The sequence below is a fragment of the Mus pahari genome, chromosome 2, assembly GCF_900095145.1.
Source record: "Mus pahari chromosome 2, PAHARI_EIJ_v1.1, whole genome shotgun sequence".
Classification (NCBI taxonomy): Eukaryota; Metazoa; Chordata; class Mammalia; order Rodentia; family Muridae; genus Mus; species Mus pahari.
The window spans coordinates 120947491-120958105 of record NC_034591.1 but is presented as its reverse complement, the minus strand read 5'-3'; the positions used below and the strand labels follow the sequence as shown (position 1 = coordinate 120958105).

General features: G+C 34.8%; 1 protein-coding gene across 2 annotated transcripts in view; it reads right to left on the bottom strand.

The window, feature by feature from the left end:
- The window catches only part of LOC110315735 (contactin-6), a 334773-nt gene that overhangs the window by 308185 nt on the left and 15973 nt on the right, over window positions 1-10615 (bottom strand). The window lies entirely within an intron of this gene.

Here is a 10615-nt window from a genome sequence, read left to right as displayed (position 1 = left end):
GAGAGAGAGAGAGAGAGAGAGAGAGAGAGAGAGAGAGAGAGAGAGAGAGAAAAGCTGGGACATGGTATGCTTTCTCCTTTGTATTCTGTATAGGGCACTTGTTTTTAGCTAAGGTCTTCCCTATTTAGATGAACCTTCTTCTGAGACTGAGACCTCATAGACACACCCAATGTTGAGCTTCCATAATGATTCTAAATCCTCTCAAATTATCAATGAAGATTAACCATCAGAAAAATTATACTTGACCTCCTTTCAGTCTCTTCTCCATTTTTGTCCCTGCAGTTCTTTTAGACAGAAACAGTTCTGGGTCAGGGTTTTTGACTGCAGAATGGTTGTCATCCCGCCTCTAACTGTAGGAGGGCAGACGGAAGGGCAGTAATGACTGGACTGTAAGAAAGAGTTAAGAATAATAATAAAAATTATACTTGAGTGTTTAACATTAATTATTTAATTCAGAATTATAACTCTGACTTATAGACAAGTCTCATTTGCAGAGGCTCCTGCAGCCTGAGTACAAGTGCTTTTTACACTAAACATATAGAGAGACAGTGTCAATCACTATGTACAATGTTAAATTTAACTCAGAGATGTTATTATCATGTTACTAGCTCTATATTCTATAATTATTCAGAGTTAACTCCGACGAGTTTCCACCTTAAATCAGTTGGACAGAAATTTAAGAAACAAATGTAAATACTAAGAGCAATTTATACTCAGAGTAGTTTTTCATAACATATACAGACATTCTTAATATTAATGATAATTATACTTATTAGAATTGGATATCATATGCCTAAGTTCTTCAGATCTTGGAAGGAGATCCCTCCTTAAATAACTTTGAGTGACCTGATTTTGAGTCTCTTGACCTAAATTTTATCTAATTTTTTTCAGCAGAATCTGCAACTAAATTCATTGCACAACTAACTTATGATTATTTTCCGGCTCAACCTCAGCTCTAATAGATATCTGTCTTTGAGGCCAGTGCTCAGAAACAATACTAATTATACACATTAACACCTAGCATGAAAGTCACGAGGTATCAAAACAAGTACCTTCAGAAATTAACCAATACATCTGGAGCGTGGATAAATATTCCTAAACTGCTCACTTTCATCACCCTGGAAACATTAACCTTCTGGGCCAATTTTGTTTTGATCTTTGCAGCCTAAAATATGATTAATGACACATTTAAAGACCAATTTAATTTTAAGCAGGGAAGGTTGTCTTAGTGCCTTTTTACAATACACAAAATAAAAAGTGGCAATTTTGACATTGGCAAACTGACAACTGCAAATTAGTGTTCTTCAATTTGCTAAGTCAATATGCCACCATGTCACAAACCATATAGAGTTAAATTAATTTAAAATTTAGTTCTCTGATGAATAGAAAAGCTTTAGGAAAATTGACATGCTATAATTATAAGTGTAAACAATATTACCTATTATATAAATCTGTCTGATTTTCATGCTATAAAGACCTTATTTTTAAATATGGTCTACTTAATATTTTCAATATACTAATACTATTATTGAAGGTCACATTATATCAAATACAGTGAACGATATCATGCTCAAATTAATTATGATTCATGATTTCTAAATATATCTCTGAATTTTCTTTAGAGTAAAATCACCTTTTGAACTGGTATAGACCATGTTCCCTAATGCCATTAAAAATAATTAAATCTGTTGAAAACCTGAATAGAAAAATATAAAAAGGAAGCTAGAATTTGTCTTCTTCCTGCCTGACTGACTGCTTTAGCCCTTTCTTTCCTTTGACGTGGAAGTTATGCCATAGGCTCAATGCTTCTGAAAACTTCAGAACATGGGTTGTTTTCTGGGCTCTAGCAGGCAAAAAACAATCTGGAGTTTTCAATTCATACAACCTTGTGTACCAACCCAGTTTAACAAACCTCCAAATACATTTCATTTAGATATGGTCCCTCATATCTAAAGAATCATGATATATTATTCATAGAAGTCAATATTCTTAAAAGTATTGATTATAACTATTAACTTGAAGAATACTTGTCAACACATCATTATTATGCTAGTATAGAAAATTCCTCATGTGATAACTTGCATTCTTAATTGTAAAGTTATACAATGCATGTAAAATAGATATAATCATGATATATATATATATATATATATATATATATATATATACATTTATATATCTAAAACGTTCTCAATAATCTTAAGTACATGGAAGATCTATGAAGAAGTAAGGATTTTATTGGATAGATTTCTAACTACAATATATATAATGTGATATAAAAATAACATTCAAGTATACAGTGTACTGACAAGAAATCGCTTAAGCAATTTATAAAGGCATTCTAGAATGAATGAATTCGTTTATATTCTTGACTCTGAGCATATGGATATCTGTGAGTCTACTATACTCTTCATTTTTCTCAAAGGCCAAAATCATGTCATAATTCTTACATGTAGGTTTTATTCATACATCATATCTGCCAAAATGAAAATGATGTAACAAACATTTTCCTGCTTCTTTTCTTGACCCTATTTAGAACTTTCTTTTAAACTTTTCTTTTAATGAATTCTAAATCCAGTCAGGCACACCAAATGCTACTTTTAATCCCATCATTAAGGAGGAAGAACCAGGCAAATCACTGTGAGATTTAGACCAACCTGATCTACATAGAAGGTTCCAGGTCAGTAAGGATGACATAGGAAGACTCTTTTTCAAATATCAAAGTGATTTTTAAAAAATAAAATAAATTACTTTCTTAAAGTAAAAATTTAACCACATATACCTTTCATAGACAGGATTGCTTCATATGACATTGGAATTCTATCCACTAGTTTGTAAATTAGGGTATCTAAAATTTAATAAAATGGACACTGGACATTCCTTGGCATTTAGTTTCCTTAAAATGACTAAATGGTGACTTTCATTATGTTATATAACAAAGCATTCAAAATCTGATTATTGATATAAACAATTATTTTTTCAAAATGTGATGTGCACATTTGATGTCTTCAGACTCACATAATACCATCTTGATTAACTCCTTTCAAAAATAGTTCAATACTTCCAGGAATGTTACAGGACAGACTCTATGCTTGTGAGGCTATTTTCTCATATGATCCAAATTTGCACGGTCTCTCCTGCTCCTAGGACTTTATAATTATTTTTTAAAAGGGGGTCTAGATAAAAAGAGACCAAAATAAATACTGAAAGACCTTTGCTGAGAGTATAATTGATATAACTCATTTCTATCATTTCTGATCACGAAAAGAAATTATGATGTCAAATCAAAGGACTAGAAGGACAGCAATAACAGTTCTTGGAGGAACGAGTGCCATTTACAGAGAAGGGTTGTCAGTGATCATACTATTAGATCATTGATAGTGAGAATCTGTTAGGTTCATCCTTCGGCAAATCATCTTCTCAGGATGTCAATGTTGGATAGTGACTATTCTTAAAACTGAAGAATTTAGGAAAACATTGAGCAGCATTTTGGAAGGCTCTCTTTGGTTTTCCATTAACTTTACCCTTTTCTGAATGAGTCTTTTTACACTTTATTTTCAAACATTTCACATTGTCATTGTTCTTGAAAAGTTAGCACTATCTTAATTTTCTTCAGTTATTCAGTTGAGTAGTGTGAAAAAACAAAGGGAGGTGTTTCAGAATTCATGAAAGATCCATCTCAGAGTCGAGTACTCATCCAGTCTACCGTGTATCAGCTTGTAAGCGGCTCTGCTCTCTGCCTCTGATTTTGCAGCCCTTCATCTGCTGTTACCCTTCTCACTACAGTCTCTTCCTCACACATGACACAATGAAAATGGTTGCCTGTGTATGTCATTATTCCATGGAAGTGTGCAAGTTCTTTCCTTATCTGATAATTTTATATTTTCATAACAGCAGATGCCAAGTCATTGATGTGCTTGCTTGATGTTTCCTCAGCTAATCTAATTGAAAAGGATGTCTTCACATTTCTATAGAATTCAGGAGAGCAAATCAGTTTCCATGCAGGAATGTCCAGTCTATTGTAATGTGACACGAAGCTTTCATCTAAAAAGCTGATAATTGAAGCTAACTCAACTGATTTACAGAATACCACCAGTAATTTTCATCATGTTTTAAGTCAGTTTCTAATTTCATCATAGCTGTTCTTGGGTTTCCTCTGTTACATGCACTTTGGACATGTAATACAAAACAAAACAAGCAAACAAAACAAAAAACAAAAACAAAAACAAAACTCTCTATTACCCTGATTTCAATTTAAGCCATGATTGGTCAGATAAAAGGGAAGGTGGAGCAGGAGGTAGAGGGAGAGAAGAAGGAGAAAATGGAAGATGAAGAGGACACAGATGGTGATGAGGAGGAGGAGGAAGAAGAAAAGCAGAGCAGAAGCACATGGCCTGGAGAAACTGCATGTTGTAAGGGGTCTCATAGATGTGCAAGATGGTAGTGTACTGGTAGATCTGCCTAATCTAGGTTCACAGCACTTATTCATATTAATTGTGTTGTGTTTTCATATTTGTGTAGAGATTTACCACGACAAATAGCAACTTAAGAGAACACCCAAAAGCTCTGTAACAAAAAGAAGCAAACACAACCCCCCTAAAAGAAAGCAGCAGAAAATAATCAAACTCATGGTTGAAATCAATAAGTTGGAAACAAAAAGAATACAAAGAATCACTAAATCAAAAGCTAGTCTTTTGAGAAAATCAACAAGATAGACAAGCCCTTGAGCAACTAAAACTCAGAGAAAGGATATCCAATTAACTAAATCAGAAATGAAAAAGAGGACATTATAATTGACAATGAAGAAATCCAAAGAATCATCGAAAGACTGTATTCCACAAAATTAGAAAATCAAAACAAAATGAATGATTTTCTTGATAGATACCCTTTACCAAATTTAAATCAAGGTCAGGTAAATGATTTAAATAGGCCTATAACCCCTAAGGAGGTAGAAGATGCCCTTAAAATCTCCCAACCAAAACCACAAATAACAGACCAGGGCTAGATGGTTTTCACACCTCAAAGTATTCCACACAATACAAACAGAAAGAACAATGCCAAATTCATTTTATGAGGCCACAGTCACTCTGATACCTAAACCACACAAAGTCTCAGCTAAGAATAAAAACTGAATAAAAACCACATTAAATGCTGAAAAACTCATTAGATGCTAAAAAAAAAAATTGACAAAATCCAACATCCCTTTATTATAACAGTCTTAGAGAAATCAGGGATATAACATACATAAGGAAATACCATAAAGGCAATATACAGAAAACTGATAGCCAACATTAAATTACATGAAGAAAAAGTTAAAGAAATTCCTCTCAAATAAAGGAAAGGACATTCTCTCCATATCTATTCAATATAGATCTTGAAATTTTAGCTACAACAATAAGAAAGCTAAATGAGATCAAGGGTATAAAAATTTGAAGGCAAGAAGTCAACCAATCTCTATTTGCAGATGATATGACAGTAGACATAGTGACCCTAAAACTCTACCAGGAAAACCTGCAGCTCATAAACAAACACCTTCAGCAAAATACCTGGATATAAAATTAACTCCAGCAACAAACAACATCAAATCACAACAACAAAACCAAAAACCAAACCAAACCAAACCAAACCAAAACAAAACAAAACAAAACAATCAGTACCCCCTCCTCTATACAAATTAAAAACAAAATGAGAGAGAAATAAGCAAAGCAACCCTTTACAATGTGACTAATCATATAAAATATCTTGGTGTAATTCTAACCAAGGAAGTGAAAGACACATATGACAAGAACATCAAGTCTTTGAAGAAAGAATCTGAAGAAAGTATTAAGAAATGAAAAGATCTCCTATTCTCATGGATCCCTAGGATTAAATGACCATCTTACCAAAAACAATCAATAGACTCGATACAATTCCCATCCAAATTCCAACACTCTCTTCACAGATTTGGAAAGAACAATACTCAACTTCATATGGTAAAATAAAACAAACAAACAATATATAAGGACAGTTAAAACAATCTTGTACAATAAAAGAACATCTGGAGGCATCAGCATCCCTGAATTCAAGTTGGTCCATAGAGCAATAGTAATAAAAACTGCATGGTATTGGCATAAAAACACTGAGGTTGATCAAAGGAATTGAGTTGAAGTGCAAGAAGCAAATCCACAGACCTATAGACACTTGATTTGTCAGAGTGAAACTAAAACTAAATAATTGAAGGATAAAAAGGCACCTTCAACAAATGTTGCTGGTCTAATGGCATGTATGCATGTAGAATAATGCAAATAGATCCATATCTATCATAAAACTCAAGTCCTAGTGGATCAAAGACCTCAACATAAAATCATATTCAATAAATTTGACAGAAGAGATAGTGGGGTATAAACTTGAATGCATTGTCACAGGAGAGAACTTCATGAACAAAACATGAACAGCTCAGGAACTGAAATGAGCAATTTATTTATGGAATCTCACTAAACTGAAGCATTTCTGAAATGTGAAGGACGTTGTCCAAAGGACAAAACAACAGCTTATAGAATGGGAAAAGATCTCCAACCCTGCATCCAACAGAGAGCTGATACCCAAAATATATGAAGAACTCAAGAAACCTAGACACCAACCAACCAAATAACCCAATTAAAATCAAATGGGGTCATATCTAAACAGAGACTTCTCAACAGATGAATGTTTAATGGCTGAGAAGCATTTACAGAAATATTCAACATCCTTAGTCATCAAGGAAATGCAAATCAAAATGAGTAGAAGATTCCTTCCTGTACCCACGAAACTAGCAAACATAAAATACTCAAGCCATGAGATACGCTGTGCAGGATGTGAAGAAAGGGGGACACAGTTCCATTGCTTGTGGAAGTGCAAATTTGTACAACTACTTTGGAAATCAATTTGTCAGTTTTTCAGAAAAATGGTAATAGTTCTACCTCAAGACCTAGCTATACCACTCCTGGTCAGATATCCCAAAGATGCTTCACCGTCCCACAAAGAAACTTGCTCAACCATGTTTATAAACAGCTTTATTCATACTAGGCAGAAACTGGAAACAATGTAGATGTCCCTCAACTGAAGAATGGATAAGAAAATTTGATACCTCGACACAATGCAATACCATTCTGCTATTAAAAACAACGACATTATGTATTTTGTAGGCAGATAGATGGAAGTTGAAAATATCATCCTGAGTGAGGTAACACACACCCAAAAGGACATGTATGGTATGGACTCACTTATAAGTGGATTTTAGTCATAATTTATAGGAAAACCATGATACAATCCACAGACCCAAAGACGCTAAGTAACAAGGAGGGCTCAAAATGGGATGCAGGGATCTCTCTGGGAAAGATAATAGAATAGACATTGGGTAGAGGAAGAGAGGGAATTGGGTGGAAGGGAGGTGAAAAGGGAGCAGGACAAGTCAAATAGGGGGAGAACAATGGATACAAAGTAAGTGGAGAGAGAACTGGAAGCCATAGGGATAGGGATGGGGGTATCCCTAAAATGAGCTAGAAATCATCCAAAATGGTAACTCCCAGGAACCTAAGAGGGTGGCCCTCCCTAAGGTTCTCAGCAAATCAGAATATGGAGACTGATACCACCATGTCCTGTAACCAGAAATGACATCCAATGGAGGGACTGAGATACCAGCCCGGCCATAAAACATTAGATCATAAGATTCTCCTATCAATAAGTTGTGCAGTGGTAAAGTTGCAGCAGAAATTGAGAGACTTACCAACCAAAGACTGGCTCAGCTTTGGAAAGAGCCCACCTCTGATACTATAATGATATTCTGCTGTACTTCCAGACAGGTACCTAGCATAACTGTCCCCTGAGAGGCATCAACCAGCAATTGATGAAAACAGATGCAGAGACCCATAGTCAAATAAATATTAGGCAGAGGTGGGGCAATTGAATAGATGTGGGAGACAAAGCATTAAAGAAGCCACAGAGGTCAAGGATACCTTAAGAAAGCATGAGGCTATGCCAGTGCCTGGCATACACCGAAGGGGATGCTCACAGCCAGCTATTGGATGGAACACAGGGTCCCCAATGGAGGAGCTAGAGAAAATACGCCAAGGAGCTGAAGGGGGCTGCANCCCTGTAGGTGGAACAACAATATGAACTAACCAGTACCCCCTGAGCTTGTGTCTCTAGCTGCATAGGTAGCAGAAGATGGCCTAATCGGCCATCACTGTGAAGAGAGGCCCCTTGGTCTTGCAAACTTTATATGACCCAGCACAAGGGAAGGCCTGGGTCAAGTAGTGGGAGTGGGTGGGTAGGGGAGCAGGGGGTGGGTATAGGGAACTTTCGGGATAGCATTTGTAATGTAAATAAAGAAAATAAAAAAGAAAAGCATGCAGAATCAACTAACCTGTGCCTATAGGGGTCCACAGCAGCTCAACTGCCAACCAAAGAACATGCATGGATAGTTATCAAAGTTATTGGTGGATGCCGCTGTCCTTTATCGGGGCTTCTCATTCTCTTCTCCTGAATTAGTGGAATAGTTCACTTTCTATTATTGAGTGATACAGATGAGTTAATGCAATAAGAATTTAGGGAATATAGATTACAGCTGGGAGTAAATATTTAATTGCTCCTGTAGGTCTCCAGAATTCTCTCTACTAATATTGCAGAAGCTCAAATGCATATGAAATTGAAAAATGAGTCTCTTGAAGGTTGCTGTCTCAGACATGATTGCAATGAAGCTTGTTGATCGAATTTGTGAAATATAGACAACATTTTCTGTAGCTTGAATAAGTGCCCTTTAAAACCCCATGTATTAAAGGCTACCTCTTTTCCTTGGTGCCACTGAGAGGTGGAAACTGGGAAGTGAATTCTTAGGGAAGAAAATGAGAGGATGAGACTGTGTCTTTGGAGATAATATTAGGATTCTGGCCACACTTTTCCTTTTCTCTCTGCTTCCTAGCAACCACAAAGTGAGCAGCTTGCTCTAGTATGTATTTCTGGCCGTGATATGCTACCTCATCACAGGCCCAAAGATGAAGAAGCCAACAAACCAAGGATCAAGCTCCTGAAACCAAGAGTGTCTCTACACTTTATGGGATACTTAGGCACTTTTAAAACATGAGCAGAAAGCTCACTGTTATATTAGCATAATGTTACAAATAAATGTTATTATTCTAAACTATATGGGAAATATACTTATTTGATGGAGTCTTTTTGTTTTAAAAAAATTTTTAAAGCTAAATGTGCCAGAAAAACTGTGAATATATTTGGATCTAAATCAAACAAAATTATTCCTAAAACTCTTTGTTTGCCATGTTAAATATCTAATTTCATTATTTTATTCTGATTTAAAATTGTACCATATACAAATACAATATGTTATAATATCTTAGATTCAAGTTAAATAAAATAATTGAAAAGCTGTCTTGTTCTGAGGAACTGGGCCCAAAACTATATACTTCATATGGGTGAGATGGGAATTGAAGAGTAAAATTTCACACATTTCAAAAATATTTCATCTTTTTTCACTGTATATGTCACTGTATTATCTATATGAACTTCTAATTTTCAACTATACTAAATAAATATATATAATTCATATACTAAATTCATATATATATATATATATATAATATATATATATATTTCTGAAATGCAGTTAGAAGTGACATAATAAATACTTAACTTTGTTGATTATTTCATTATACAGTGAATCACCATGGTGGCCAAGGGTGAGACATAAATATAAGTTCAACATTAACTATCATGCCAGCCTATTTTATTTTTGTGTATGTAGATTTAGATAACACTTTAATAGCATACTTGGAGCAAAGACATGTTTAAAATTATGCTTTGTTACTACATTAGAAAATTTCATTCATTAAGCAAGCATCCACCACAGGCCCCACACTGTGCTATGTGATTTAGTTAAAATGATTAAATATTGGGAATATCTTTAGTAAACAGAAGACTTATTAATTTAGAATTTTGTGACTTAGTGGACACTGCTGGTCAACATTTACTTAGTTTTAATAACAAGATAAGCAATAATTGTCTATCAGTTATGGTGAAATATAGTACAAAATCACCTTTTTTTTTTTTCATTGAGCCCTGGGAGAGTTTAGAAACCAGACAAGGTGCTACAGGCTCTGTGATATGTATTTGGAAACCAGGATTAAAGAAATGGTGACATGTCACCTAAGATTTCATATTTTTAAATGCTGAAAGACAAATATATTTTAAACTCTGAAAGACATTTATGATTCAAAGACTGTGGGATAAACCGTGATACATGAGCAACTTCTTCAGGTTAGGAAAATATATGAATTGTTCCACCCCCAAAAGTCACAAATGACATAGCTGATCTTATTCAAAGGAACAAATGTTAATGGCCTATGGCACATTCATCTTTGATTTTATGGACAGAAAAATAAAACATAGTTTATAATAATGTTGAAATGTGGCTTATCACTTGAAAAAAATGTTCAACATCCTTAATCATCAGGGAAATGCAAATCAAAACAACCCTGAGATTCTACCTCACAACAATCAGAATAGCTAAGAGCAAAAATTCAGGGGACAGCAGATGCTGGCAAGGATGTGGAGAAAGAGGAACACTCCTCCATTGCTGGTGGGA